Raw genomic sequence first — 6,000 nt, forward strand, 5'->3', positions numbered from 1 at the left:
TTTCTACCTGCCCTGCCTTCCCACACACAACGAGAAAAAGCCCAGCGCTGTGTGTTTTATAGATTTGGAAGGGGTGCAGAAGCATAAGGACAAGCCGGGCACATGCAGGATTGATTCCTATGTGAATCAGCCCCCTGGGCCTGCCTCGCAGGGCGTGGGGGGGGAGGGGGGAGTTGAATATTGAGGGAGACACAACTGGAGGGACTTGGCACCCAAAGCAGTGAATAACGATACTACAGTGGTGGGCATTCGCCAAGCTTTTGGATGTGGAAAACTGAAAGTCAGAGGTAGACCAGAGGTCAGGGTAAGAAAAGAAGAAGGAGAAAGAGAAGGAGAAGGAGGAGAAGAATTAGAATGAGAAGAAGAAGAAGAAAGAAGAAGAAGAAGAAGAAGAAGAAGAAGAAGAAGAAGAAGAAGAGGAGGAGGAGGAGGAGGAGGAGGAGGAGGAGGAGGAGGAGGAGGAGGAGGAGGAGGAGGAGGAGGAGGAGGAGGAGGAGGAGGAGGAGGAGGAAGAGGAGGAGGAGGAGGAGGAGGAAGAAGAGGAAGAAAGAAGAAGAAAGAAGAAAGAAGGAGGAGAAGGAGAAGGAGAAGGAGAAGAAGAAGAAGAAGAAGAAGAAGAAGAAGAAGAAGAAGAAGAAGAAGAAGAAGAAGAAGAAGAAATAATAATAATAATAATAATAATAATAATAATAATCAAAGCAGGCGCCCTGGAGCCTCTGAGATTCCTCTCCACGGATGTGTCCAAGCCCCGCTCTCTCTTCTGCCCCATCCCTTTGCCCTGGCCCCAGCCATTCTTGTCCCCGCCACCTCTTTACCCCTCCACTTACCTCTGGAGGGGTTGGGGCGGCGGAGGACGCGCACCCCGCCCGGGCGCGCGCTTCCTCGGCTCCGGGTGGCTTGGGTCCCGCGTGCGCCCAGAGCGCACGGCCAACTGCGGGTGGGGATGCGGAGGACCTGGACAGGACGCGGGGCGGCGGCAGGATGGCAGGATCGCGAGCCTCCGGGGGGTCCTGGCGTCCCCGGTCCCTGCAGGCAAGTCGGAACGGCCGGCCGGCTGCAGCACCCACACCCCTCTGCTCCGCGGGATCTATAAACGCGGATCTTCCCCGCCCCGGCCAGACCCCTCCCCGCCCCCCACCCCGGAAAAGAGCGGGGCGCAACCTTAGGGATGTGACTCCAGGGCCCGCTTAGCGTGGGGGCTACAACTGCCCCTCCCCCAGATCGATCTCCAACCCTCAGCTGCCGACCTGGGAGGAAACTGAGGGCAGGCGGGAGGGGGGGCGGGGGAGGGAGGGAATTGGGGGCGATCCTGGTTTTTTCTCTGTGCTTGGCAGGCAAGCAGGGGCTCCCCGTAAGCGCGCGCCAAGCGTGCGCGCTGCGCCCAGGGCGCGAACCCCGGCTGTCCATTAGCTGCCCAGCCGGCTTTCGTGGGTCTCCCAAGGCAGGGGCTCGCCAGGGCGCCCGCGGGTCTTTGGGCAGGAGAAACTTCTCCCTTCTTCGTCTCGGTGGCCGAGATCCAGCCAGGGGCCCCTCTGCTCCAAATTCGGGAACTCCCCCACCACAGCCTCTACTCTTGGCCCTTGTGCACAGTGACCCGTTTCTTTTTTTCTGCGTGTGAATTGCACAAAAGAGGTCCACACCCGGTAGGGGGCCACCGTTAGATGCCTGGAATGCGGACTCACCTGCTGCCTGCAGTCAGGTGGGATCTCAGTGCCCCATCCAGATGGCCAGACACAGAATAGAAAGATGGGGGTGGTTCACAGCCAAGTGTGGCAGGTGACAGGCCTGTCAAAAAGAGCTTCACCCCTCAATGGAGACTATTAGGCTGGGCACAGTAGCATACACCTGTAATCCCCACTACCCTGGTGGTATAGATTGGGAAGATGGAGAGGTTCGCCAGCAGCCTGAGTAAAATGTTAGTGAGACCCCGTCTCAATCAATAATGCAGGCACAAAGATAGCTACCTGTAAGCCATCCCAGCTGAAGCTACAGTCCTGAGAAAGCTCTGGAAATATAGTGCAGAGCTCTCCCGGATGCTTGCCCATGGTTCCTGGGTCCAGAAACGGAAGACTGGACGAGGAGAAAAATTGGGGTCTCTTTAAGCAATCCCCTACATTTACAAGCCCTAAGGAGCTCTCCTTGGCTTGTCTGCCATGTTGCTCTAGGCTGGATGAAAGGAAGCCGGGTGTCCGTGGCTCACGCCTGTCATCCCAGCTACTCAGGAGGTTGAGATCTAAGGATCACAGTTCGAAGCCAGCCCAGGCAGGTAAGTCCATGAGGCTTATCTCCAATGAACCACCAAAAAGCCAGAAGCGGAGCTGTGACTCAAGTGGCAGAGTGCTAGAATTGAGCAAAAATGCTGAAGGACAGAAACTAGGCCCTGAGTTCAAGTCCCAGAACAGGCACACACAAAAAATTATGTGGCTTTTTAAAAATTTCACAATAATGCAACCCTGAGTTTTGCATAATTACACAATTACACTTAATTCATCTTATTAGGGGCCTGGTACAGTTAGTTACTTGGGCACGGGCTGAGTCATTCAGACAGACAGATCTGTGGCCAAAACCTGAGATTTGGGAATCAGTCATGAAGCCAGAATCAAGGAAGACTTTCTTTTCTCCCTCTATCTAGTCAAATAAATGTTTAGAAGCTAGAGACACCAAGCCAGATTCTTTCATTGTCTGGTTTATTCCACTTGTATGATTTATGAGAGGTCAGTTCACTTTAACAGCCCATTAGAGTATAATTAGAATTCGGCAGAAAATTTCTAAATTCTCTTCTCAATTCTGGATGACAAATATTTCTTGTTTAAAGGAAGGGAAAATACACAAAGACCTACAAGTGAATACGATTTCTCTGACTTCTAAGTCAAACCAATGGCTCCTCTGACCAAACCAATCCCATCATTTCTCCAGGCCAGGCAATAGAAGAGGCAGCTGGGTTTTGTGAATCTGACCTCTGACCTCTAGATTTGCTTCACCTGTGAGACTGTTAACACCTCCCCCCCCCCAGCCCCCACCTCCACTCCTCCATACCCCATATTTTACCTTGGTCATTTGGTCCAAGAGAAAGACCGCAGGTTTCCCTTCATTCCCAAATCACAACCAAGGACATACATATTATTTGGAGAATAATAGTCAATAAACACCAACATCCATTAGTTGATGTGGAAGGTGTCTTTTGTATATAAAGATAGCCCTACCTTTATAGCTAAAGCAATACAAATTCAGTTGCATAGATACCAAAGCCAAGATTCAAACTCAGAACACCAAACCAGTCAGTCACTATAAGGCAGGCGAGATATGAAAGGAGGGGGAGGGAGAGTATTTCCAAAGATGGCCACAACAATTAAACAGTTTTACTACCAGGTGCTACTGGCTCCCACCTGTAATCCTAGCTACTCAGGAGGCTGAGAGCTGAGGATCACAGTTTGAAGCCAGCCCAAGCAGAAAAGTCTGGGAGACCCTGATCTCCAATTAACCATCAAAAAAGTGGAGCTGTGGTTCCAGTGCTAGAGTGCTAGCCATGAACAACAAAGTTCTGGGACAGTGCCTAAGTCCTGAGTTCAAGCCCCAGGACCAGCACAAAAAAAGGAAAGAGGGAAAGAGACAGAGAGAGAGAGAGAGAAAGAGAGAAAAGGAAGGAAGGAAGGAAGGAAGGAAGGAAGGAAGGAAGGAAGGAAGGAAGGAAGGAAGGGAGAAAGGGAGGAAGGGAGGAAGGGAGGGAGGGAGGGAGGGAGGAAAGGGAGAGAGAAAGGAAGGAAGGAAGGAAGGAAAGAAAGAAAGAAGGAAAGGAAGGAAGGAAGGAAGGAAAGAGGGAAAGATAGAAAGAGCTTTACTATCTTTTCGGTGCTAGGCACAGAGATGGTCCCAGTTTCCTCCCCCCACCCCCCTCCACTCCCACTCAAAAGCAAACCCTGAGATAAGGATTCAAGTGGGAGATGTTTCTGGGAGACATAGCTGGGGGAAGGGAAGCGAGATAGGCAACGGGAAGCCGGCCAATGAAGGGTGTGTGATCAACCAAGTTACCCCCGGTGGGCCGCTGGAGCTCAGCCCCAATAAAGAATCCTGGGAAACTGAACCGGAGACACGGAGACACAGGAAGTTCTTTCTCTACGGAATGGGTTGATGTGCTATTAGTGGTCTGGGGCACAGGCCTGGCAGCCCTGGGCAATGGAATCCAGAGTGGAGAGGGGGATGGCTTGAGGACATCTTCTGGAGAGATTTCAAGTCTCCAGGAGTATACAGAACAGCAAAGGGGGTGGGGTGGTGGTGGTATAATACAATGGAGACTCACGTGATCAAATCTAAAACAATATAAACTCATCTCGGGGCTGTGTGCCTGTCATGCTTCTCATGCCTGCTGGCTCTGAATGGTGTCTAACTTGGCTCCTGTTGCTTTAACTGGCTTTTGGGTGCCTGGGAAGGATGTGGACCAACATCCGTCCACCCACCTGAAAGGAAATTACCTTAGGAACATCTGCATCTCTGCATGAGGGCTCTCAGTGTGGGTTGTTCTGATGGGTTGGGTCAATGCATTGGCTGAAGAGCTAAGTCCAGTTCCCCCAATGAATTTGAAAAATCATTGACAGGAGTGGTGTCAGTGGCTCACACCTGTCATCCTAGCTACTCAAGAGACTGAGATCTGAGGATTGGGGTTCAAAGCCAGCTAAAGCAGGAGAGTCCATGAGACTCTTTATTTCCAATGAGCCACCCAAAAAGCCTGAAGTAGAGCTGTGGCTCAAGTGTTAGAGCGCTAGTCTTGAGCAGAAAAATCTCAAGGACAGCACCCGGGCCCTAATTTCAAGCCCTAGGACACGGACGGACACATACACAAACACTAAACGGTAGCTCTACCCTATGATTTCACTATAATATTGTTGGCTATCTCTTCCAAGGAGAGTCTGAAATTTCAAGCAGAAAAGGGAAGCTTTATCATGTCCTTCCTAATTCCCAGATTCACCTGCTCAAACACTGAGTGACTCACATGGATTCTGTATCTGGTCTCCAAACTGCAATGATATAAGAACACTCAGACCCTGCTATCAGCAAAGTTCGGATGCCACCCCTTCACATTCCAAGCTTAAAGCAAAGGGAGCGTCACATCTTGGAGACATTTACTGAGTGTTCCGTTTCTTCAGGAAAACTTGGGTTTCACACATGGCCATAATTATTTTTTTCTCCAAATCACCCTTGGAACTCCTATGCAAAAGAACTGGGGCTCTGTTTTGTTTTGTTGCCCCAAGAAACTGTGGTCTCAGCAAACTGGAAGTTTGCATATATAAATCTTTGAATAGAGTATGGAAGTGCATGACTCTGTGCCTCAATTCCTCACTGAGAATTTCAGAAGGTGAGTGACACATCACAACAAGCCTCAAAGCTCCAGCCAAGTGCCGATGGCTCACGTCTGTCATCGTAGCTACTCGGGAGGCTGAGATCTGAAGATCACAGTTCAACGCCAACCCAGGAAGGCAAGTTCATGAGACTCAAATCGCCAATGAACCACCAGAAAAGTGGAAGTGAAGCTCCTTGAGCACAAAAGTCCAGGGACTGAATATAAGCCCCACAACCAACAAAAAATAAATTAAATAAATAAATCTTAAAGCTGGAGTTAGAGGCACGGTTCAGTTAATAGAATACTAGCCAAAGAGGAAAAGCATTGTGTCCCAAGTTCAAGTCCCAGTCTTGGACCTAAAAGAAAAAAAATCTTAATGCATCTTAAAAGTGAGGGAGCAATTCCATATTTACTGTCCCAGAACAACGAAGTCCAACACAAGAGGCAATGGGATGCAAAGACTATATGAGGAAATTGGGTAGACTTTTATTGGAAGGGTGTAAATTATTCCTTAAAATAGTTCCCCTCGGTAGGTTGGGGATATAGCCTAGTGGCAAGAGTGCTTGCCTCGTATACATGAAGCCTTGGGTTCAATTCCCCAGCATCATATATACAGAAAATGGCCAGAAGTGGCATTGTGGCTCAAGTGGCAGAGTGCTAGCCTT

Source organism: Perognathus longimembris, chromosome 26 (genome assembly GCF_023159225.1).
Source record: "Perognathus longimembris pacificus isolate PPM17 chromosome 26, ASM2315922v1, whole genome shotgun sequence".
Lineage (NCBI taxonomy): Eukaryota > Metazoa > Chordata > Mammalia > Rodentia > Heteromyidae > Perognathus > Perognathus longimembris.